The following is an 11,179-nucleotide window of genomic DNA, read 5'->3' on the forward strand; positions in this document are numbered from 1 at the left end:
ACATCTATATGTTTATATATTGGCCACTCCTAGGGCTTGATCTCAGGTCCTCAAATTAGCCCAACAACTTCACTTGCATCAGACTGGTGGGCTAATATTGACCATTCATGAAGTGGGCCTTCTAGGCCCTGAGTTCAAATCATAGAACTGCTTAAAACTTAATCCTGGTGGAAGAAGCCAACAGTCTCACTTATTTTCCTTATTGGTGAAAATCCTGGGTCTCAGGAATGATGTATAATATATTGGCAAATCTATATCCTCTGTAATAGGATGTAAAAAATGTTATTATATGTGTAATTATACTAACTAAAATACATAATAAATAAATAAAACACAAAATAAAATGAATAACTACACTAACTGCAATATGCAGTAAACATGTGCATGTAAATATAAACCATAGATTTAAAATGTATATGAATGCTAGGACTAATTCAGGCCCTGGAAACAGGCCTGACTTTCTTGACTTCCAGCATGGTGAGCTTCCCTTTCCCCCACTATGCTGCAGATTTACCCAGACCCTGAGTTCAAATCCCAGTTCTGACAGAAAAAAATGGCATGAATTCCAAGCCTCAAAATTATAAAAATATTTTTAATGTATGAATATATGTATGTATGTATGTATGTATGTATGTATGTATGTATGTATGTATGTATGTATGTATGTATATATGTATGTATGTATGTATGTTTATATGTTTTTATTTTGTCAAGGACAGGTCTTGAACTCAGGTCGTGGCAAAACTGCCTCAGCTTCGATCACTCTAGGCTAGGGTGCAGCCACTGGACCCACAGCCAAACCTGGATCCTGGGCCCCAAAGGCTGACAGGAAAAAAGTATAAAACGACACAGGCAAAAAAAAAAAAAACAAAAAACAAAAACAGCAACTTGTAGATAGCTGCAGGTTTTACATTTGCTTTCTTTGCAAGGTGACCTTTCTGGGTTTGAATAACCTGGCTGAAAAGTGTTGGTAACCTGGCATATCTGAAGGCTTGCGGGATTCCAGGGAAGCCACAGGTCAACATAAGAACATAGGCCCTGGGTTTGAAGCCAGGTCCTGACCTCTACCAATGGAGGGAGATCCTAAGGGTCTCATTCCTATTCATAGCAATACCATTGGAAGGTTGTGAATGTCAAGGTTGAATTAGTTGTTCCTGAATGATACCACTATAAAATTAGAGTGATTTTAGGAGGCCAATGGATTTTAATGAATATTTTTGACACATTAAAACAATACTATTAATTAAATGGACACAATAATTCCAGGAAAGTGATTGATTTAATTAATAATTCATTAAGGATGAGAACAATATTAATTACATGGAGGCACAATAAATACCTAAGATTTGGTAGGAATGTAGCATATATCACTGAATATTGTATAGATATCTCTGGCACTCTATAAAGATCTATCTTTATTTGTGTACTACCATCTTCATGTCAATCTGTTCTTGTTTTGTCAACTCCTCGGGCTCGATCTTAGGTGATGGGAACTACTTGTCAGCTCAGTGTGCACCAGGCTGGCGTGCTGACAATCACCCATTTATTTATTGAGCCTTGTAGGCTGTGAGTTCAGATGCCAGCGCTCACAAAAATTGAATCTTGGAGTAAGAAGCCCATGGTGACACATTTTCCTTTCTTGTGAAACTCCTGGGTGTCAGGTGTGAAGTTTCTTACATAGGCAAATCTGTATCCTCTGTAATAAATGTAATAAATATTCCATGTATAATAACAGTCAATAAAATAAATGGTAAATAGATGAATAAAACAACAAATTAAATGAATAACTACACTAAGCACAATATGGCATCAGCATATAGGGCTCGATCTCAGGGCCTGGGAACTGCCTGGCAGCTGAATTGGCTAGAGGCTGCTGCACTGAAAATCAACCATTCATGAAATTCTAGGCCCTGAGTTTAGATCCCAGCACTGCCAAAAATGTAATCTTGGAGTGAGAAGCCGAGAATGACACGTTTTCTTTCTCTTTGAAAGTGCTCGGTGTCAGGTAGGATGTATAATTCGGGTGCAAATCTATATGCTATGTAATAGGATGTCATAGGTGGAATAATTGTCACTACAACAAATGATGAAAGGTTGAATTTGTGTATCTTTGTAAATAAAATTAGATGCAATAATCATAGAATGTGTATTAAGTTTTATTAATATTTTATTAAGCATTAAGAGAATAAAAATTGCATGGAGTCCTAATTAAATACCTATTATTTGGTAGTAACACATGATGCATAATTTAATTATATATAGATATCTGTCTTATTCTATAAAATATGTAAATATATGTATGTATATATGTACACATATGATAATAACAGGATACTGAGTAATTATAATTAATGCTTTATTAATTGTTCTACTGGAACACATCATTAAGTGGAGACATAATTTAATATCTAGTAATTGGCAGTAATATCTATAAGTTAATAATATAGGGATATCTCTGTTTTTGTGTACATAATATTTATATACAGCAATCTCTATCTATTTATACCTAGTTCACTCCTGGTGCTCGGTAGTTGAGTGCTTTCCTAGTAAGCAGGAAGCCCTGGGTTCAATTCCTCAGTTCCACATAAACAGAAAATCCAGAAGTTCTGCTGTCATTCAATCAATTGAGTGCTAGCCTTGAGCACAAATGCTTAGGGTTAGTGTCTAAGCCCTTACTAAAGGCCCAGGACTGCTGCAAAAAAAGGTAGAATGTTCTAACTGCAAGTATAGAAGGTCAGGAGTTCAAATACATCACCACAGAGCAAGCTAGGAGTCTGGCGCTGACAGCTGCCACCTAACCTGACTTAGCCAGATGTAAACAGCTGCAACCCAGCTCCAAGAAAACAGACGCTGCTGGTTTACCTCTGTCATCCTGGCTGCTAGGGGGCTTTAAAAACCAGCCCTGACAGGAAGTCTTTGAGACTCCTGGAAATGTGGCTCAAAGTGGTAGATCTCTAGCTTTGAGCAAATGGTATTAGAACAGTATCCCCATGCATTGAGTACAAGCCCCACTGGTAATCCTCCCAAAAAACTACCCCACTACACCAGTAGATTTGAACTTGTATGGTTTATGAAATGTTCCTCAAAGAATGGTGATACTGATGAAAGCACCCTAATTCTAATGACAGCTTGTTTAATAGAGCTATGTCCTGAATCCTTCATAGGGTACAGTGTGCTGAGTCCTGCATTGGGTGCTGTGTGCTGAGTCTTTCATGTGTTGCTGTGTGCTTATCCTTCAAAGAGTGTCATGTACTGTGTCCTTCACAGGGTGCATTCTTTAATCTGGTCCTTGTAAGTGCTCTACAATTGAGATGATTATGCAGACAAGAATATTGAGGCTCAGATATGTCCCCATAGCAGGGACAAAATTTTGTATTACCAAAGAGTGGGTGAGTTCTCTCCTGCAGACAAATGTTTCGTTTTGTTTTTTCTCAGACATGAATCTTGAAATTGCAGCCTCAGCACTGACCCTTACCTCTTGGGCTCATGGATAGCACTCCACCACGTGAAGCCTAGGACCCCCTTGCAGCAGAGTGCCATGGCCTAGGGGTGGATAGCTGAGTTCTATCATCCTGCCTTCTCAGTAAGCTGAGATCTGAGGATCAGGGTTCCAAACTATTCCAAACAAAAAAGGTCCCATGAGATTATATCTCCAATTCACCACTAAGAAAACTGAAGTGGAAGCTGGGTGCTTGTGGCTCATACCAGTTATCCTAGCTACTCAGGAGGATAAGATCTGAAGATCATGGTTCAAAGCTAGCCTGGGCAAGAAAATCCTTGAGATATTTAGTGCCAATGAACCACCAGAAAACCTGAAGTGGCCTCTGGCTCAAATGGTAAGGCACAAGACTTTAGCTGAAGAACTCAAGGACAGCACCCAGGCCCAGAATACAACTCCTACAACCAACAACAACAACAACAACAAAAAGACAAACACAAACTAAAAAACCTGAAGTAGAGGGCTGAGAATGTGCCTTAGGGGTACAGTGCTTTGTATATATGAAACCCTGGGCTTGATTTCTCAGTACCACATTACCAGGAAAAAGCCTGAACTGGCTCTGTGTCTCAAGTGGGCAAGGGCCATCCTTATACAAGAGAAACTAGGTACAGTGTTCAAGTCCTGAGTTCAAACTCCAGGACTAATGTATTCACACACACACACACACACACACACACACACACACACACACACACACACACACACACACACACACACACAAAGCAGAAGTGAGGCTGTGACACAAAATGGTAAAGCACTAGACTTCTGCTTTGATCTCATGGTCAGCCCCCAAGCCCTGTGTTCACAATCAAACCTAGCCAACCACGAGAGATGTCAAGTAGGAGATGTCAAAGGTTTCAAAACCAGATGAGCTTCACCAGCCCCATATGACAGGAAGTATTTTGATATCTGACATGTGCTTGGATTTCCCAAGCTTCAAGAAACCTAGGAGAGGTATCATAGGCTCATCATCATCTGCAATGAAACATTTCCTTAAGTTCATTGCCCTAGTTGTGTTCCTGAAGGACTCCTGAATTACATTTAGCATTGTATATGAACACCAGAACATAGCCTCACAAATACAGAATAAGTGCAGGGAACTTGGCCTGCCATGGGAGGTGACACAGATGAAGGCTTCCTGTCAAATCAGAGCACTGGGGTGAGAGAGAGCTTGGAGTACAAAGAGGCCTTTTTCTCCTTACCTTCAGAGCCTGCCCACACTCATCCACACTAATTGGCCTGGATGGAATTGTTTGTTACATAGCTGTACAGGAGTGAGCCCTTTAGCCTGCCTGTTTAGACAATGTGAAAGGCTTCTTCCAACAGGCCTGGGGTGCAGAGAAACCCTCAAGCTACACTGGGCCCCGTGAGGGGAGCCCCAGAACATACATTGTCATGAAAGCCATCTCTGTGCTATAAAATCATTGTATTGAAAACAAATTTCCTAGCTTGGTGCCATTCACAACAGCTACTCTGGAGATTCCCCTATAGGAATTCATCCATACATACACAAAGACTTGGAGGAACAGGATCTTTTGGTGGGGCATGTCCTGGGGTTGAACTATGAGCCTAGGGGTTGTCCCTGTGCTCCTTTTGCTCCAGGGTAGCTCATTACCCTTGAATCACAGTCCCACTTCTGGGTTTTTTCTGTGATTTCTTAGAAATAAGCATGTCAAGGACTTTCCTGCCTGGGCTGGATTCAAACTGATAATCTCTACATCTCATCCATCTGAGGAGCTGGGATTATAGTCAGCAGAAGTGGCACCTGCCTTTCTTTTCTTCTTCAATTTTTAATCTGGACAATCTGACTTCTTCACAGGGTCATTCCAATGGTTTGAATTTATAAGTAAACTACCCAATGTTCTTTATAGCTGCTTTTTCTGAGAAGGATTCGCTATCCTCATCTTCCTCTCTGGTAACAGGTTAGAAGCCAAAAGTGAGAAATGAGTGTCAGGATTTGGGAGCTAAGGTCCACAGTTCATGCCAGCTCTGTCACTTAGCTTTGAGCGGCAGTGAATTTACTGTCTCTGGATAAGAGGACCAAAAGCTGCAGTGATTCTCCTATTGTCTTCATTGGTCCTTTTGCCTATAAAATGATGTAATAGTTATGAGTGTTATGTGTCTCCAATCTTAAATATCTATAATACACTAGAAACATCTTCATGTTTCTGTTTTTCTCTAGTACTTCCCGAGATTTAGACTAAGGTTTTGTGTAGAGTGGCTCCTTGGCGAATCCCTAAGGAAAGGTGCTTGAAATATCTTCAGGAGATCGCCATCCAAAGCCATCCCAAGCAGAAAAGTCTGTGAGATTCTTATCTCCACTAAACTAAAAGTGGAGCAGTGTCCCAGATAGTAGAGCTTCAGCTTTGAGACAGCCGAGCAGGAAATACAGGCCAGACCAGGCAAGCCTGGGTGGTACTTATATCCAATTAATGACCAGATGGCTGGAAGTGGAGCTGTGGCGGTGGTATAGCCTCAGCCTTGAGCAAAACATCTGAGGAATACATGAGGCCTTGACTTTAGGCCCTGGGATGGCCATAAAAATTAAAAAAGAGAATGTCATGTTATGTATCAGTGCTCTAACTACTTATGTGTGTATATTACCTCCCTGAGGGCAAACAGATCACATGCAATGCTTCTGCTTTTATTTACTGATTGATTTTTCAGATATGCTTGTTGCACATACCACATCATTCTCTTCATTTCACGCCCATCGATTTTCTCTTCTAGGGTTCCAGGCTTGTGTCCTTATATGATGCACTTAAACTCTCAGCAGCCTTTATTTATATTTCATTATGAGGCCAATGCCGGTATAGTCACAAATCAGGTAGGGTAAGAGAAGGTTAGGTTTCATTGAAATATTCAGAAAATTAAACTTGGAGTTGTAAGATGGTGGCATACTTATGTAAAAACTTCCACTAAGGAAAAGATGAGGGGGCTGGGAATGTGGATTAGTGAGAGAGTGCTTGCCTAGCATGCAAGAAGCCCTGGGTTTGATTCCTCAGTACCTCTCACACACAAAACACAAATATTCATGCTGTGACTCAAGTAGCGCAGTGCTAGAGACAGTGCCCAGGCCTTGAGATCAACTCAAGAACTGGCAAAGAGATAGCTAGCTAGGTAGGTAGGTATGTAGGTAGAGAGATGGATGGATAGATAGATAGATAGATAGATAGATAGATAGATAGATAGATAGATAGATAGATAGATAGATAGATAGATAGATAGATAGATAGATAGATAGATAGATAGATAGATAGATAGATAGATAGATAGATAGATAGATAGATAGATAGATGAATATGGTCTTGGAATTCATGAGAGAGAAGGGAACAAGTCCCAGTCATGAGGTCTTCTGCAGTTTGCCGGGACCCAGCATCGCCTTCACACAAACACAGAGCAGGAAGACTGTCTCGGTCCCACTTCTCAGGCAGCTGAAGACACCAAAGCCAAGAGGGAAGAGCCAGGTTCTAAGTCAGGTGCTTGGAGATAGTAGAGAAAGGGCCCTGCCTATCCTTGGACTGAGTATTTGAATTAATTATATGGAGAATGAAGGAAGGAGAATGGACTGGCAGAGTAGAAGAAGGGCCTTCAAATCTGACAGAGAATCAAAAACCCACTTGCTAAGATCAGAAAGCAGGGTTTTTGTATTCTGTTCCTCCCCTCTCCCCCAATATATTGGCTCTCTATTGTTAACCTAAAGATAGCCTGAGTCTCCCTTCACCTGAGAGAGGAAGGTTAATTAGTCATTGTTTGAAGAGGATGAGAAAAGCCTAACCCTGGTGTAACTCTAACAAATGTACCAGGTTTCCCCACATCTTTTTCTCAAGGCTGGCACCCTACCACTTGAGCCAATCCACAGTTTCTGGCTTTTCCTTTGTGTGTGGCACTGAGGATTCAAATCCAGGCATTCATGCATGCTGAGCTAGTTCTCTACCACTAAGCCACATTTCTAGCCCCACCCTTACAATTTTATCCCTCAATTTGCATCTGAGTATAAATCATTTAAAGAAATCTCTATAGGAAGGTGTCTGAAGACACAGAAGACAAAGCTCATACTTGGGAGAGACTCTAAACATGTGAAGACCATGACAGTGCTTCCATTTAATTATCATGTTTCAACACTAAAAAGTATTAATGAAAAATGAGTAAATGTCCTATATTATTAATTTTTTGCTGTATAATATTTTTATTGTGAAAATACTGTGCACAGGGGTTACAATTGCATCGGCAAAATAATGAGTACATTTCTTATCAAGCATTGTAGCCTCCTCCTTTGTTTCCCCTTCCCATACTTTCCCATCGTCCCCCCTGCCACTCCACCAAATCCTCCCCCTGCACCATCATTGTTAAGTATGTTTTCAACAAAAGGACTTGTGCATCTCATTGTTGCAGTGGGTCCACCTATATCCGTATTTGAACGATTTCTTTTTTCTTTCCCCTCCACAAAGTACACGGATATCAAATACAGTGAAATCAGGGGTTATACCGTGGGAAGGGACATACAAAGCAACAAAGAAATAATCTTATAAATGTGTTAGAAACAATAGCATGAAAGAAAAAAAACATTTGAATACATATCTTAGAGTTCATTTCCCTAACATCAACTTATCTGACCTTTTCTGCTTGACTCAGATATATACTTATTATTGCAGATAAGAGAAACCATGGGACCTATGCTTCTTTGGGCTTGACTTACTTCACTTAATATATTTCCTAACAAATGGGGCACTGTCATTCTGTCTGATAGAGGCATAGAATTACATTGTGCATATGTAACACATTTTATTGATCTATTCATCAACTGAGGGGCATCTGGGCTGATTCCATATCATAGCTATGGTAAATAATGCAGCAATAAACGTAGCTGTGCTGGTAGCTTTAGTGTGGTCTTGTTTTGAACATTTGGGTACATGCCCCAAAGTGGGATTGCTGGGTCATAGGTGAGTTCTATGTGTCTTTTGAGGAAAATCCATACTACTTTCCAAAGTGCTTGAACATGTTCACAAACCCAACAACAATGCAGTAAGATTCCCTTCTGTCCACATCCCCTCCAGCATCTGTTGTTATTAGAGTTCTTGATTACTGCCATTCTAACTGTGGTAAGGTGGTATCTCAATGTTTTTTTGATTTGCATTTCTTTTATGTCAAGGGAGGTTGAGCATTTCTTCATGTGTTTATTGGACATCCTTCTTTCCTCTTCAGAGAAGTTTCTCTTTAAGTCTTTAGCCCACTTATTTATTGGGCAGTTGTTTTTTCAAGATTTGTTATTGGGGGATTTAAGTTTTTGAGTTCCAGGTACATTTTAGATATGAGACCCTTGTCGGGTGTATGGCTAGTGAAGATCTTCTCACAATGAGTGGGCTTCCTATTAATCTTGATTGCTATGTCCTTTGCTATGCGGAAGATCTGCAATTTCATGCGACCACATTTGTCCAAACTTGCTTTGATTTGTTGTGTTTCTGGGTCTTTATTAAGAAAATTTCGCCCTGTGCCAAGGAGACCTAGGGTTTCTCCTATTCTATCCTGTAATGTTTTCAGAGTGTCTGCTTTGACTCTGAAGTCTTTGATCCATTTGGAATTGATTCTGGTGCAGGGTGATATATAAGGACCTAGCTTTAGTTTTCTACAAGTAGTTAACCAATTTTGCCGGCACCATTTACTGAAGAGGATATCTTCTTCCATTATATTTTTTGAGCTCCCTTATCAAAGATTAGATGGCCACAGGTCTGTGCATTCATTTCTGGGTTTTCAATTCTATTCCATTGGTCTTGAGTTCTGTTCTTGTGCAAGTACCAAGCTGTTTTGATTTCTATGGCTTCGTAGTAGAGTTTGAAATTTGGCATTGGTATGCCTCCAGCACTGTTCTTTCTGTTGAGAATTGTTTTTGCCATTTGGGGTCTTTAATTATTCCATATGAATTTTTGTATTGCATCTTCTATTTCCTTGAAGAATGAGGTTGGAATATTGATAGGTATCACATTGAATTTGCAGATAGCCTTGGGAAGTATTGCCATTTTCACGATGTTGATCTTCCCAATCCAGGACCATGGGAATTTTTGAAATTTTGAAGTTCTGTTTTGATTTCCTTTTTCAGGTTTTTAAAATTTTCATTGTAGAGGTCCTTCACTTCTTGGTTAAGTTAATTCCTAAGCATTTTAATTTTGAGTGGCTATTATGAATGGAGTTGCTTTCCTAATTTCAGCCACACTTTTCTCATTGTTGGCATACAGAAAAGCCATTGATTTTTGAGGGTTAGTTTTGAATCAGCTGGAGTAATTTGGGAATGGGGTCTGTGGCATTCTTTAAATACAAGATCATGTCATCTGCAATGAGGTAGCGTTTTACTTCTTCTTTCCCTATTTGGATCCTCTTTATGTTTGCATCTTGTCTTATTGCTGCAGCTAGGCATTCTAATACTAGATTGAAGAGAAGTGGAGAGAGTGGACAACCTTGTCTCATTCCTGAGTTAAGAGAAAATGGCCTTAGTTTTTCACCATTAAGTAAAATGCTAGCTGTAGGTTTGTCATATACAGCCTTTATTGTATTGAGGAATGTTTCATGAATTCCTAATTTTTCCATAACTTTCATTATAAAGGGGTGTTGAATCTTGTCAAATGCTTTTTCTGCATCTATTGAGATAACCATGTGGTTCTTATCCCTGCTCCTGTTGATGTGATGAATTATATGATGTGATGAATTTGATTTCCGTATATTGAACCAGTTTTGCATCCCTGAAATAATCCTGTTTGATCATGGTTTATGATTTTTTGGATAAATTGTTGAAGTCGATTGGCAAAAATTTTGTTGAGAAGTTTTTCATGAATGAAATGAGTCTATACTTCTCTTTCTTTGATGAGTTCCTGCCTGGTTTTGGATGAGGGTTATGATAGCTTCATAGAATGAGTTCGGTAGTGAACTTTCTCTTTCAATTTCATTGAAGAGTTGGAGGAGTATTGGTGTGAGCTCTGCTTTTAATGCCTTGTAGAATTCTGCTGTTAATCCATCTGTTCCTGGGCTTTTCTTAGATGGGAGGTGTCTTATTTCTGTTTCTATTTCAATGCTTCCTATGGGCCTGTTAAAATGGTTTGACTCATCTTGGTTTAGTTTTGGCATGTCAGTATTTGCTAGGAAAAGGTCCATTTCTGCTAAGTTCTCAAACTTATTAGCATAAAGTTTTGAGAAGTATTCCCTTATAATGTTTTGAATCTTGGTTGTTTCTGTGCTGATGTACCCATTCTCATCTCTGAGTTTATTCATTTGTGTGTGTTCTCTTCTTTTACTGATAAGATTTGCTAAGGGTCTGTTAATTTTGTTAATTTTTTCTAAGAACCAACTCGGTTTTGTTGATTCTTTCTATGGTTTATTTGGATACTAATTCATTTAATTCTGATTTAATTTTAGTTATTTCTTTCCATCAACTGGATTGCGGTTTTTCTTGCTGCTCTTTTTCAATGAGGCTCACATATCTCATTAAATTGTTGATTTCAGATCTCTCCAATTTGTTGATGTAGGAACGCAGAGCTCTAAACTTGACTCTGAGTACTGCCTTTGATGTGTCCCAGATGAGGTGATAATTTGTGTGATCATTTTTGTTGAATATCATGAACTTTTGCATTTTCTTTCTAATCTCTTCCATGACCCACTCGTGATTCAGCAGTGTGTTGTTCAACCTCCATG

This window comes from Dipodomys merriami, unplaced genomic scaffold (genome assembly GCF_024711535.1).
Source record: "Dipodomys merriami isolate MVZ:Mamm:240054 unplaced genomic scaffold, mDipMer1.0.p SCAF_1355, whole genome shotgun sequence".
NCBI classification, from domain to species: Eukaryota; Metazoa; Chordata; class Mammalia; order Rodentia; family Heteromyidae; genus Dipodomys; species Dipodomys merriami.